Genomic DNA, 15,570 nt, shown 5'->3' on the forward strand with positions numbered 1-15,570 from the left:
TAGTGAAATTCAAAATTTGACGACTAGATCTATTTATCCCGTTGAATGACGAGTAGTCATAATGATCTTGTATCTTGTTCCATCCATATAGATTCATTATAAATATCCCTTAGCTACAACTGAGAGGGGATCTCTCGACAGCCTTCTTTTTCACTCTTATATCCCCTCTTTATGTCTTCATCCCCCCCCCCAATAATACACAGGTCAATATTCATTTTCTCATCGACTAAGATTCTTCACTCAATTCAGAAGGGATAAATTCTCAAGACAAACTTATTCCCATAAAAAATAATTTAAATATATTATATAAGAATTATTAACTATTTTTTAAATTATTTATGGAAAATGTTAAATTTATTCACATAATGTCAAAAAACTATAACTAAAATTATTTTTCTAAAAACTAATTTTGAAATTATAAAAAGTATTTCTATTTAAAATAATAAAAAAACTTAACATGATATATAAGAATTATTAATTTTTATCATTTGACTTATATTTAATTATTTGTAAAATAATTATAATTTATTTTTGAATTTTTATCAAATAAAATCTAATAAAAAATAATTAATAATTCTTATATAATATATTTAAATTATTTTTATGGGAATAAGTTTTCCTTGGCAATTTATCCCTTCTAATTGAGTGGAGAATCTTAGTCGGTGAGAAAATGAATATCAATCGGTGTATTCTTGTGGGGGAGATGAAAACATAAAGAGGATATATAAGAGTGAAGAAGAATGCAGTCGAAAGATCACCTCTCAGTTGTAGCTACGGGGTATTTCTAATGACTATATATAGATGAAACAAGATACAAGATCATTATGACTAATCGTCAGTCAGCGAGATAAATAGATCTAGTTGTTAAATTTTTTGAATTTCACTATGATAAATAACATGGGTCGGTTAGAAGTGTTGATTATGTATTGTATTCCAATGTTAAGATAATATGATTTCATTGGAGGCCTTACTAAACCTAGAGATCTTTTTAGGAGGTTTTATCTAGCGAATAATGAGTAATTTTTAGAAGTGACTTCCAGAGATATAACAATTTTTAAAAACCAAATACTATTTTGATGATTTATAATTTAAAAGTAAATGTCATAGCGTTTGGATAATTCGTGATTTGATAAACTTTTATAGGATTGAGAGAGAAAAATATTTAAACTATAGTGTTCAGATTATTTATGATTATTTTTTAAATAGTGATGATTCAAATTGAATTAAATTTATTTATTTATTTTATAATTACTTTTATTTTGATGTTATTAAAAAAGTATTTAATGTTAAAATAATAAAAATAACTTAATATGATATATAAGGGTTATTACATTTATTTTAACTGAAATTTAATTATTTTTAAAATGTTTCTAATTTTTTTTGAAACTTTACTGCTTAAAATCTAAAAAAACATAAATGAATTTTTTTTGGTTAAAATTAAATTCAATAAATTAAAATCTGAAAAATCAACATAAGAGAAGAAGTGATAACTGCCGTTTTGCTATCAAAATAATTCCGGGTTCTTAATAAATAGAAAGGAAAAGTAGTATAAAGAAGTAGGGTCAGTCCACAGGGACTGTGGTATTTTTGATTTAGTAATATTGTTTCTTGATTTAAAAGAAAATAGAGTTCCAGATGAAGTTGAAAAGATATATAAAATAAAAACAAATAATTATAATTTAAAAAGAAAGAATAATAAAATAAATAATAATAAATAAAAAGGGAAAATAATAAAATAATAAATAATAGTAGTAAAGATAAAAAGTTGTTTTTAAAAGTTTTTTTTAAATAAAAGATAAGAATTAAATAAAAGAAAATAATTTAAAGAGATTGAGATAAAGAGAAACTTATAGTGAAAGCAGCCTTAGACTTCACCTTTGCCTCAAATTCCTCGGATCATCGAAACATATTTTTACTTCAAAATTCACGTTGGTTACTACAAGAACAATTCCTCACTGTCGACTCGGATTATGTTGTTTCAACAGTAACTGATTTCGATCTTCGTTTCCTATTAGCAAACAATTTTTGTAAGTGTGTTATCGGGAAGTCGAATATGCTTCAATAAGCAAATCCTTCTTCAAACGTTAACCATAACAACATCCAGACCAAAGTCGAAATCGTTTTGATTTGAAAAGTAAGCTCAGAAATACAGAGAGAGAAATTCATAGTGATTTAAGTACTTTACAATTCTCACGTTTGGAATTGAGCCTTCGCTTTAGCCTTCGGCCTAAAAGAAAAATTAGCTAAGTATGACCAAAGTCATACTTAGCATAATTGTTGAAAACAAAATTTAAAATAAAATAAAGAAGTGTGCGAAAAATAGAGAGAAAGCTAGAGAGAAAAAGAAGATTTAATTCTCAGATGAGAGAGATATGTTTCTAGGCTCACCCTTAGAGGGTATTTATAACCTTCAAATTCCTAAAAATAAGCTAAAGATAATTCCTAAAATAATATTTTTTATCCTAATAAAAACACTTAAAACTATTTAAACTAAAAAACCTAAAACAAAGATAAACTAAGATACTATTTAAAATAATATCCTAAATCCTAATTGAAATACTAAAAACTATTTAAACTAAAATACAAAGATAAAATATAATGTTTAAAATATTATCCTAAACTTGAGTTTGATTCAAATCCATATTCTAGAAACGTGCAGTCAATTCATTCGTTCTTCTAGAAACGATGACTGGATCTTCTAGAAGGTGTTGACTTCATCGCCTCGTCGGATGTTTCATGCCCGAGTTCATGCCCAATAATCCAGCTTCGATTCCGAAAATAAAAAAACTGCAGAATTCTTTCCTTTTAGTGCAATTTTCAGAATCTGACGTTCTGCACAGAAAATGAATGAAAACGAACAATTAAGCCACAAAAACCAATAATTAAGGAGTAATTTAAAAGCTAAATATTAAATAAATTAAACACTTATCAAATTCCCCCTCACTAATTAATTGATTGTCCTCAAGCATTCATCAATTAACATATCAAAATCATAAGTTGTCATCTTCAATTTCAATTTATTCCTCAAACCTCCAATCGAACTAAGTTCATGACATTTGCCGAATTCAAGTTACAATCAAGCAAAGACATAACTAAAAAATTAAGGTAAGCAAGACATCCCAATTAATTGCCAACTTCAATAAAACATGACTCAATACCTCACAAAGATTCACACATATCCACCCAAAGTGTTTAAGGTAAATGAAATTGCTCAAACCGAGACTAACCAAAATATTACCATAATGCAATAATCAATGAGTCTTTAACAAGGTGTAACGAGGCTTAGGTTAGGGTAGGAAAAAAGCCAAAAAGAAAGGTTTAAAATACTGAAACAAGAGATCAAAATAATTAAGAGCAATCCACGAATTAACATGAAGCGCAATGAAAAATAAAACAAGGAAAAAGAATATATGAAAGACAATTGAAATGTTTGATTTTTCCTTCCTTTTTTTCGAACAAAGGATATGTTTTTCTCTCTCTTTTTTTATGTTGTTCGAAATAGTGAATAGATTGTTTTTTTTTCAATTTTCGAAACAGTGAATTTTTTTGTGAAACAAGATTGATACAAGATCTCAAGTCTCGGCAAGGGCGTGAAAAGATAAGAAAAATAAAAAGAAAGGCTTCGGGTTTGATTATGAGGTGTAAAACAATGAAAGAGAAATAGGTTCAAATGTGGTTCACTAGTGGATGTGTAAACAGGTAGGCTTTTTGGGAAAAGTGGGTTTATCCTATGTGCCCCTATCACATTAAAACATTACATTCAACATTTAATCTCGATATGCATTGTGATTACAAGTTCTAGAACATCCTAATTAGTCCGGCACACACAAGTCAAACAATGAGCAAGAAAGAATATATATACTCGTTAGGCTCAAATCTCATAAGAAAAGTTAATGTTCACTGAGTTAAGTTCATCTCTATCGATAAAAGCATGAAATATCAATACTCAACAAAAAATTCATCAACTATACCAATTACCAATCATGCAAATTAAATTCGATCAAAACATGATCACAATCCAAAAGGAAGCAAGAGTATAAAGCGAAGTTCAAGACTAGCAACCAATGACCTCAATATTTCAACATCAGAATAACTCAATTTCAAAAAATTAAACAAGTTAAGGAAAAAATTGATGACATGCTTATCCTTTTCCCCACACTTATTTCGTTTTGTCCCCAAAACATATATTAAATTTAAAAACAAATAAAGGAAAAAAGAATACTCCCCAATCTAGTAGCTACCGTGGCCTTCAAGGTTGGGTGGCGACGAAGCTTGATCGGCGGTGATGTAAAGTTTATGGTGGCCGATCGAAAGAAACAAAGAAATGAAGGGTAAGGGACGTGCAGCTGGAATGAAGAAAGAAGATTGTTAGGTTATGTGGGTTTTTCATTGGGGTAGAAAAGAAGAATAAAAGAGTTTGATTTTTAGTCAAACTAAAAAGGTGGAATGAAATAGTGCTGGGATTGGTTTAGAATTGTAAAGGTTGATATAGTGATAGATAATGTGGGTCCCATAAAAAGAATTTTGAAACAAAAGTGGTTTTAAACTTGGAATTTTCAGCAAATGAGGGAACAACAAAAATCGGGGGTTTGCTAACGTGCGCCTCTTAGGGGTTGGGTTTTGCCAACATGCACCTCTTCCTACTTCCAGACGTGAACATTGTTCTTTTTGTCAAATATTCGATCGGAATTTGAATCTGTTTAGAGAAAAATAAAATAAAATTAATTAAAATAAAATAAAATAAATAGAATGAAAATAAAGTTTGCTAAAAATAAAATAAAAATCAAACGAAAATAAAATGAAATAAAATAAAAATAGAACGAAATGAGTTGTCTCCCATCAAGCACTTTTGTTTAACGTCTTTAGCTCGACGACCTGATTCAGACTATAGGGTTCGAGGGAAATACTTCCTCCACTTCATATGCTTTTTCCAACTTAGAACTTCCTTATGAGAAATTCTACGATCATATAATTCTTTTTTTTTCTTGTAGATTTTGGCTTTCTCAAGGTTTTTCTTCGAATCTTTTTTAGCTTTAAAAGCTTATCCAAAATAATAACCGACGAAGTAGTATTTTCTCCTAAAAAAGCATTCTTTAAGTATTTCATCATTTGTTTCAATTATATCTCAGGTGCCTGCAAAACACTTGGTAAAATTTTATTTTTAGATGAAGGTATAAATCAGAATTGATTGAAAAAAATATTTTCAAACTCAATTTTATCCTCTTTGTGGCAAAGTTCAAGATCCATGGAAGGATTAGATTAAATATATTCATCAATTAATAGATCTAAAATATCAACATAATTAATTCTTTCAACTCGATCAGGGTATCTCATTGCTTTGTAAACATCAAACTCAATGATCTCACCATCAAATTCGATTGTTAGTATACCATTTCTAACATGGATCTTTGTATGTACGATGCTTAGGAAGGTTCGGCCTAAGAGTACTTCGGAATAAGAATCCGACCTATCATGTTCCATGTCAATGACATAGAAATCTACAGGAAAAAAATAATACATTGTCCTTTACTAAGACATTTTCCATCACTCCCACTGGATAGATCACGGACCGATCAACCAACTGTATAGTTACTCTCGTTTCCTTCAAATGATCGTTAGTAATCATTTTATAAATTAAAAATGGCATAACGTTAATTGAAACTCCTAAATCACACATTATACGTTTAATTTTAAAATTACCTATTTTACAAGGTATAACGAACATACCTTTATCCTTCATCTTTGGTGGAAGCTTTCGTTGAAAAATTGCAAAGACATGTTCTCCAAAATTTACCTTTTGTAGTGCAAAGTTCTTTTAAAAATCGAGCATACATTGGTACTTGTCGAATTACTTCAAGAAGAGATATGTTGACTTGAACTTTTTGGAACACCTCCAAGATCTCCCTTTCTTCAGCTCTTTTATCATGTTTCATCAACCTTGATGGGAAGGGTGGTGGCGTGATTTCATGAGAAGAAAGAGAAAGGTGTTCGTTAGACGTACCTTGTATTTCTAGAGGTGGTGTTTCCTCTTGTTCTTCCTGATGTGCAACTTTTTCTGCTGGAACTTCGGGTGAGATGACTGTTCCACTTCGAAGTGTGATGGCACTAACATTCTCTCTTGGATTTAACTCTGTTTGAGAAGCTAGTATTCTTTGTGATTCCAATTTTTCCATAGTTTGAGCTAGTAGGCTTACTTGGTTATCTAACTCTTGAAGATATGTTTCGGTTTGGGTTTGGAATTTTTCCTGGGATGCAATGAACTTTTCTTATGAAATTGCTAACTTTCCTATGAGTTCCTCCAATGATGGTTTTTGTGTTTTCTGTTGAGGAGGAAGTCTTGGTTGATAAGTTGGTCTTTGATTTGCCGTATAGTTGAAGTTTGGGTGGTCTCGTCATTTTGGATTATAAGTATTATTGTATGGGTTGCATTGTCTTTGTGGAGGACCTAGAAAGTTCCTTACGACATTGATTTCTGAATTGCATCCTTCTTGTATCAATGGGCAGCAATCTATCGGATGGTCTAGCTTTGTGCGTATCTCACATGATATTGTTGCTCTAGATTTTCCTGCAACAAGTGAATTAACTACTTCAGTTAATTTATCTAACTTATTTTCAAGGGAAAATGTATTTATCTCGTGAACCCGTTGGCTGGGTTCACTTGAAAACTGTTGAGAGTTGGCTGTCATGGTTGAAATCAATTCCCTTGCTGTTGTTGGTGTCATGTTGACTAATGCTCCTCCACTGGCGGCATCTACCATTTTCATCTCCATTGGCAAAGCTTTTTAAATCGCTCACAATAGTCATAAAGACTTTTTTTCCTCTTTTGTTGAATGAAAATAATGCTCCTTCATAACTCGCTTGCTTTAGCCGCTGGAAAGAACTTGTCAAGAAAAATTCGAATAATGTTAGCCCATGGATTAACTGAATTAGGATGTAAATAAAATAACCAATCTTTAGCCAAGTCAGCTAAAGAGAAAGGGAAAGCCCTCAATTTAATTTGATCCTCGGTAACTCCTTGTAGTTTCATATTTGTGCAAACCATGTGGAATTCCAACAAGTGTTTGTGCAGATCTTCAGTGGGAAAGCCATGGAAGATGAGAAGAAGATGAATGAGTCACGTCTTTAATTGAAACGGAGTCTCGCCACTAGGAAAATTGATGCATAATGGCGTCTGAGTGACAGGAGCTGTGGCTAGTTATCAGATCGTTTGTTCTTCTTCTACCATTGGGATGTTGTGTGCTTCAGAGTTTGTCTCCGGATTTGATTATACTTCTGAATTCTGCTCTTGTTCTTATTGTATTTTTCTTTTTTCTCGAAGCGTTTGTGCGTGGATTCTTTGTGCTCGTGCTTCGATCTCCGGATCTAGATATACTAATTCACCTGAGTTTCTTCTGGTCAAAAATTAAAAACTAGAAAAATAAATTAGTACTTATCGTTAGTCCCCGGAAAACGACGCCAATTTGATGATCGACATTTTACTATCAAAATAATTTCGGATTCTTAATAAATAGAAAGGAAAAGTAGTATAAAGAAGCAGGGTTGATCCACAAGGACTGTGGTGTTTCTGATTTAGTAAAACTGTTTCTTGATTTAAAAGAAAATATAGTTCCAGATGAAGTTGAAAAGATATAATAAAATAAAAATAAATAATTATAATTTAAAAAGAAAGAATAATAAAATAAATAATAATAAATAAAAAGGGAAATAATAAAATAATAAATAATAGTAGTAAAGATAAAAAAGTGTTTTTAAAAGTTATTTTTAAAATAAAAGATAAGAGTTAAATAAAAGAAAATAATTAAATAAATAATCTAAAGAGATTGAGATAAAGAAAAACTTATAGTGAAAACAACATCAGACTTCAGTTTTCCTGAAATTCATCAGATCATCGAAACATATTTTTACTTCAAGATTCACGTCGGTTACTACAAGAACAATTCCTCGCTACCGACTCGGATTATGTTGTTTCAACAGTAACTGATTCCGATTTTCGTTTCCTCTTAGCAAACAATTTTGCTAAGTGCGTTCTCGGAAAGTCGAATATGCTTCAATAAGCAAATCCTTCTTCAAACGTTAACCATAACAACATCAAGACCAATGTCGTAATCGTTTTGATTTAAAAAGTAAACTCAGGAAAACATAGAGAGAAATCCGAAGCGATTTAAGTACCTTAAAATTCTCACGTTTGGAATTGAGCATTCGCTTTAACCTTCGGCTTAAAAGAAAATTAGCTAAGCATGACCAAAATCATACTTAGCATAATTGTTGAAAATAAAATTTAAAAGAAAATAAAGAAGTATGCGAAAAATAGAGAGAAAGCTAGAGAGAAAAAGAATATTTAATTCTCAGATGAGAGAGATATGTTTCTAGGCTCCCCCTTAGAGAGTATTTAGAGCCTTCAAATTCCTAAAAATAACCTAAAGATAATTCCTAAAATAATATATTTTATCCTAATAAAAACACTTAAAACTATTTAAACTAAAAAACCTAAAACAAAGATAAACTAAAATACTATTTAAAATAATATACTAAATCATAATTGAAATACTAAAACCTATTTAAACTAAAATATAAATATAAAATATAATGTTTAAAATATTATCCTAAACTTGAGTTTGATTCTAGAATGTGCTGACGTCATCGCCTCGTCGGATGTTTCATGCCCAAGTTCATGCCTACTAATCCAGCTTCGATTCCGAAAATAAGAAAACTGTAGAATTCTTTCCTTTTAATACAATTTTCAGAATCTGACGTCCTGCACAGAAAATGAATAAAAACGAATAATTAACCCATAAAAATCAATGATTTAGGAGTAATTTAAAAGCTAAATATTAATTAAATTAAGCACTTATCAAGAAGATAAAAATCAATTGAACTAAATAATTAGAAATAATTTAAACTTTTAGAAAATAAAATTTAATAATAAATAAAAGAGATAAATAAAATAAAATAAAATAAAATACTATTAATGAATTTCTTTTAAAAAGTTACACGCGTTAACTTTATTTTACAAAACAAAAAACCATTGAAAAATAAGGAAATAAAGGATAAAGGCAAAACTCTATTAGTTTACTAGTTAATCTTATTACACGTGTTTTAATCTAAATGGTGAGGGCATACATAGGGGCAGAAGATAGGGCAGAGGAACTCCATTCCTATAGCACTCCATCAACTAATTCCTACTCTCTACCGTCAAAACTGGTGGCTTTTGTAATCAATTATGTTTATTTCTTTGCTTACCCAAAAAAAATACCTTCATGAGACGTTTGGACGGGGGAATGTAGGATTTTTCCGGGAATAAAATCCACATTCCCGTTTAGTTTGGTAGGGAATATCATTTTCGGTAATGTTTTATTATTAATAGTAGATTTTTTGGGTATATTATCGGAAATATCATTACCTCTATTCCTTTAGGTATTGTAACATTACCGGCGTTTTGGACTAAAATGCCCTTAAATTTTTATTTTTATTTCAAAAATATCATTCTTCTGTTATTGAATAATAAAAATTCTGTGAAGGTTAAATTATAAATTTATCCATAATTTATTTTAGATTTACAAAAAAAATCTATAATTAAAATTTTATATAAAGTTCTGGGGTTAAAATAAAATTTTACCCTTTCATTAAACTTTTTTTATATTTTTAATTTTGTAAAAAATTTATATAAATATTATGAATTTAATTTTTTTAAAGAAAATATATAAATATTTTACAACTTATAATATTATACAAATATATAATAAGGACAATTTGGTCAAATATACATTTCAATAATTTTTTTCCTTTAACCAAACACGGTAATCTTACATTCATGCTAAACTAACCAAACACAAAATACAACATTCCCAGTAATCATATTCCCTAATAATCTTTTATTCCCACTAATAATCTTACATTTCGTGAACCAAATGCACCCTCAAAGATATATGAAGTTGCCAAATTATGATGTCTATTAAGATGATTAAATTGTGTCGTTCCTCTAGTGATGTCTTAATGTTTACTTTCCATTTTTTTTCAGAGTTTTGTCCAAATTTTGCAACGCTGACATCATTTCATTTGAGAGTTATTAAAAATTCTATTAGTAAATAATTAAGAAAAACAACCTAATTACAAACACTTTAGCATGGATCGGGCTGCTTTATGACGATGGGTGTTTATGTCATTTTTTTATTATTAATTTAAGCTATTTATAAGTGATATCCTATAATCACTCGTACTCAAATTTAGAATATTTAAGGATAACAATTATTCCTTTAACCACTAAATTATTTGTTATGTCATTTTTAAAACATGTTAGATCGGAGATAAATAAGGTTGTTTTAGATTCATATAAGATGAAAGTAAATTAAAATACGTAAAAATTTGATTTTTAGGACACTTTTTTATGTTTAAGTTAGTCTAGGATACTTTAATATAAAGGTTATGATATCATAAAGGATAATGTGAACATCATTAAAAAATAAATTATGATAAAAAAAATTATTATTCTTGATGAAAATTATAAACTCGATAAAAAATTTAAAAGGGTAAAGTATAGTAATGTTACTGAACTTTTCTAAAGCTTGTATTTAGGTCCTCCAACTTTTAAAACTTGCAATACAGTCCTCCAACATTTAGTCTGTTTGCAATATGGTCCCCGACGTAACCGGCCGTTTGACGTCATTACACTGTCGTTAGTATGTTTGCAATATGATCACTGAACTTTTCAGATGCTTGCATTTAGGTCCCCCCAACTTTTAAAACTTGCAACACAGTCCTCAATTTCATTCTAAACCTCAAATTCATTTTCGATCTCAAAATTCCTTTTTCTCTTCTCTCTTCTCATTTCTAGCGTAACTTTTCAGTCAGGGATGCATGGGAAATTCTAATCTAAATTTGAATTATGTGGAGATGTTGACTTGAATAAGGGTCCATTGAGAGAAGACCCGACCAAGGGACTATCGGGACCATCAAAGATTCAAGGTGCAATGTTAGATACAAAGTTGACAAAAAATGCTTGTGAAGCATAGATGTTCGATGAAATACTTGTGAGAAAAAAATGGGGTTAGAAATGTAGAGTTGACAAATACTACTTAGATGAACTAAGTATCATTGTTGAAAGTCACCAACAAAGCTGGAATTATTTTGTATAAATGGCATAGAATAATTTCTTCGTTTAATCCTTGTGGTTAAAGATTTTCCAACAGATGATCATATATAATGAAATCCCAAACAGTGCCTTCACCTCTCAGTCTCTTTCGCTCATATGCACTCTCGTTTGGTTTTTGTTCTTCAGTTTTCCGCCATGTTAAATTGTAAACCCAAGTAGTGCTCTATCTTTCAGCTTTTTATTTACAAAGAAAAAATGAAGGAAGAATTTCTGGAACGCAACACCGATTACACTTATTTCTTAGGATCACCCTCACTTGCAAGAAGGTATTTATTTTCTCTTTCGGGCTATCTGGAAGTAAGTTTTTCCACTTTCGCACTTTCCCATTTTCAGCTCACATTGTATGTTTTTTGTTCAAAATTTTATGTTTTTGGAACTGCATGTCAAGGATCTGGATATTTAAAGTTAGTTTTGAACCAAAACTGTCTAATTTTCTTTCTTTCTTCTTAATCAAAACTTTTAGTACTCCTTATGAAAGATATTCAGTCCATCAGAATAGAAGTGAAATAGGGTTCTATGCTAATTTTTTTTATCTTCTTGTTTGGTATTTCTTTAAATCAGGGAATTGGATGTGAGTATCGACATAGTGAAATCGCCAGGTTTAATCCGAGAGACTGTTGATACTAGTTTATTGGGAATTGTATTGATTCAACCTGTGGTTTTCGGCGTCTTGTGAGCTGGTATTCTTTTTAATAAGTTCATGCTGATTATGAGACTGATATATCGTGAACGAATTCGATTTTTTTTACATGTTTTTGGAAATTTTACAGTTGAATCTGTATTGAATTATAGCTTTAGAATACAATTCTGTATACACACAACTCGAAAGACATCATGACAGGGTAGTATATTTGGAGCAGCTACTTGATATATTGTCTGGTCATTACACATTTGCACCTTCATTTCTGGCATATATATGTTTGTTGCAGTGTCCTCTATGTTTTACAATGTCTTTTATTGCTGACATGCCATGAATTTACAAGAATTATGGGGTCCTATGATTTTAGTTCCGCTATCTGCTTTAGATTCTCATTATGTTTGGCTATTGAGGAACATTAAATATAGAGCATTATAAGCAATTATATGTTAAAAGGGTAGGCCATTAATGCATTTGCAATTGGTAATGTTGTATTTGACATCTAATGTCTATCTTAAACAACCCATTTGACGCCTTAGCTTTTGGAGTGACTATGACCTAACCTCTTTCCCTTTATTTATTACGTCCTCCTTTTGAATGAGTTATTAATTGATATTCTTGGTTTATTTTAGTTATTGCTTGGTTGTATGTTGTAGTCCTATGAACTAAAACTCTTTATTATTTTCGCAGCCGTTGGATATGCATGCTTAAGTTCCATCCAAACCTATTGGATTGTCATAACAAAGTGCGGCATCTACGAACAAGACAAATTGTCCTTGTTACTTTTACTTCAGCGATTTATGCAATAAACGTGATTGGTGCACTTTTCATGTTCAAAGTGCGGCAGCCGTTGAATGTGCATGCAACAAACCTCAAATTTATATTGAAGTAAACACTATCAAATAGCAAATTCATGTTCAAAAATCCAAAATACTTCAATTACATTCTAAACCCCAAAATTCCAAAAATACTTTGATTATATTCTAAACCTTAAAATAAAGTATTTTAGAATTTAGGGTTTAAAATATAATTGAATTATTTTGAAATTTTGTGTTTATAATGAAATCGAGAAATGTGTTGCAAGTTTTAAAAGTTGGGTACCTAAATGCAAGCACCTGAAAAGTTCAGTGACCGTATTGCAAACGAACTAAATATTAGAGGACTGCCATGTCATCTTCTTCTAACGGCAGTGTAACTGCGTCAAACGGCCGATTACGTCGGGGACCATATTGCAAACAGACTAAATATTGGAGGACTGTATTGAAAGTTTTAAAAGTTGGGGGACCTAAATGCAAGCTTCAGAAAAGTTCAGTGACCATCACTATACTTTACCTATTGTGTCGTGGAAAATCATTATCTTAAAAGTAAATTTATTTTGTGTAATTATGATATGAATGTTATCCCAAATATTAACATAATATTTCAAGATTAGGGATGGTAATTTAACCTGAAATTGATGGGTTCCGACTTGATCAAATCCGATAGTGTCAGATTTTTTTAAAAAAATAATTGGGTTCTGGTCGAGTTGGATTTAAGGGGTGAGGTCGGGTCGGGTCAGGTTCAAGCGGAGAGTGAAAAAACTTAAACCCGACACGAGGATAATAATGTAATTTCTTTAAGAATTTATTATTTTTAATTAAATCTTTATTTTATACCAAGTCGGGTTAGGATTGGAGTTGGGTAGAGGATATATATTTTTTTGGGAACGGGTCGGATCGGCTGAAAGATATATAATTATCGGGTCGAGTCAAATTCAAGTGGATGATATATATTTTGGATCGATCCGAATTAACCAAAAACCTGATACTAACAGACTCGTTGCCATCCCTATCAATATTCATAAACTCGGAAAAAACAATAGAACACAATTGACGTTGCCATTCTCAAAAGAAGAAAGAAACCAATAGAATTTTTTTTAAAAAATTTAAAAATTTTAATATATCAAATATACATAAATATAACATCACGAACCAAGTGATCTCGGTAGTAAATGAACTGTTGTTATTTCTTAAGATCCCATATTCGAGCATCAGAAATATCAGGGGTGTGAGCGTTTAATATCAAATGATGGAGATTTATTTATGAACAGATACTGACTTGTACTTAACTCAGATTAATAAATTAACATAAAATGCAAGTGGAGAACCATTTAATTATAAAACATATAACAATTTATAAAAAGAAAACTTATAATAAAAATTACATTAAATTTACGCTAGCGATATAATATATATGACTATATAATCTTGTACGGAGGGCAAAATTCTTCCAACCATGAGCCTCTCATCTTGGACTTTAAAAGGTACATTCCCATATCTGTGGCATTTCCATTAGGATTTATGCTAAAGAAGGTTGGTAGTAACTGCGTGCAGCATGCGCATACTTGAGTTGGTGAGCCCGCCTTCCAAACGCATTCAAAGTATAAAAAGATAGTGCACGAAAGTACTTTAAATAGTTTAAGATTTAAGAGTTTAGTATTATTATCAAAATATAATTCTATTAATATAAATGATTGCTTTAGGTACAATATTAAAAATTAAAAAAATACAATTATGATAACAAATTAAAACATGTTTTTATTAGAAATAAATAAATTACAAACGTTAATAAATGATCTAAATGTTATCGAAATTAATGAATCAAAATTGATGGATTCAATAAGGGCTAAACTTTATTATTATCTCATATGTCCAAACCTTAAACTTACTAATAGAATAGACCGTTATTCTAACATTTCGTCACTCACATTTCTCTTTCAAAATAATGAGCAATGGAAGGTACAACTGTGCTGAACACAATGTTTTTGCTAATGGGAGTAAGACAAAAAATTTTGATCCTTAGTTTTATGAATTCAAGACATGTTGATATGATAGGATCATTGTTCGAGTTTATTATAAGTGGTTAAAAATTAATTTTAAATAAATTCTTTATCTTAAATTACGTCGGATGATTTTTTTTATAAAAACACGTGAGAAGAAAAAAATAATTAAACACATTAAAATATATAATTATAATGTTGTACGTTCTTTCTTCCAATGTTGTTAATTGATCAATAAATAAAAATGGCAAATAAAAATATTATGCATCGAGAATTAGTTAATGTCTATGAAGACGTTTACCTTGTGTAAGATAAAAAAAATTATCGAACAACAATTTAAATGAAATGCAACAACTGAATAATATGAAGAAGTGATATAAAAAATTTAAATAAACTGTACAGTACTATAATATATCCAACCTTTGGGTTGCTAAGCCTAAAATTAATTATATATGAATTTTCCATGGTTGAACCCAGACTGCCAGTTTGGACTAAATTTAAAACGTGAATGCAAATATTTTTCATTTCCATGAGGCTTTGCGCCAAACAATGAAGGTTGGTGTAGATGTCGTAACCGGTTTTCGTCCGGGCACGATTTTTGGGAAAAGTGATGTGAATAAATGTTTTTAAAATGATTTGGGAGTCGCCATCGACTTTTTGGGTCAGGTAGGTCGAATACCCAAAAATTATCTTTTAAAAGAGCTTTTAAGAAAACATCGATTGAAAGATAAACTGATCTGCATTTTAACCAAAAATTCTTTCTTTTTAATAATAAAAAGGGATTCGTGGTCGGTTACGTTTAGGGAAGGATTAGCACCCCTACAACGCCCAAAATTGGTACTTTTTAATTATAAATTGTCTCTATTATTGGAAATTTAAAAGTTCAAAGATATATTTAATTTATAATATTATTATTTCAAATTTATAATTTTAAGAAAATATATTAATTTATATAAATAAGATATT

The sequence above is a fragment of the Hibiscus syriacus genome, unplaced genomic scaffold (genome assembly GCF_006381635.1).
Source record: "Hibiscus syriacus cultivar Baekdansim isolate YM2019G1 unplaced genomic scaffold, ASM638163v2 tig00110372_pilon, whole genome shotgun sequence".
In the NCBI taxonomy this organism is placed as follows: domain Eukaryota; kingdom Viridiplantae; phylum Streptophyta; class Magnoliopsida; order Malvales; family Malvaceae; genus Hibiscus; species Hibiscus syriacus.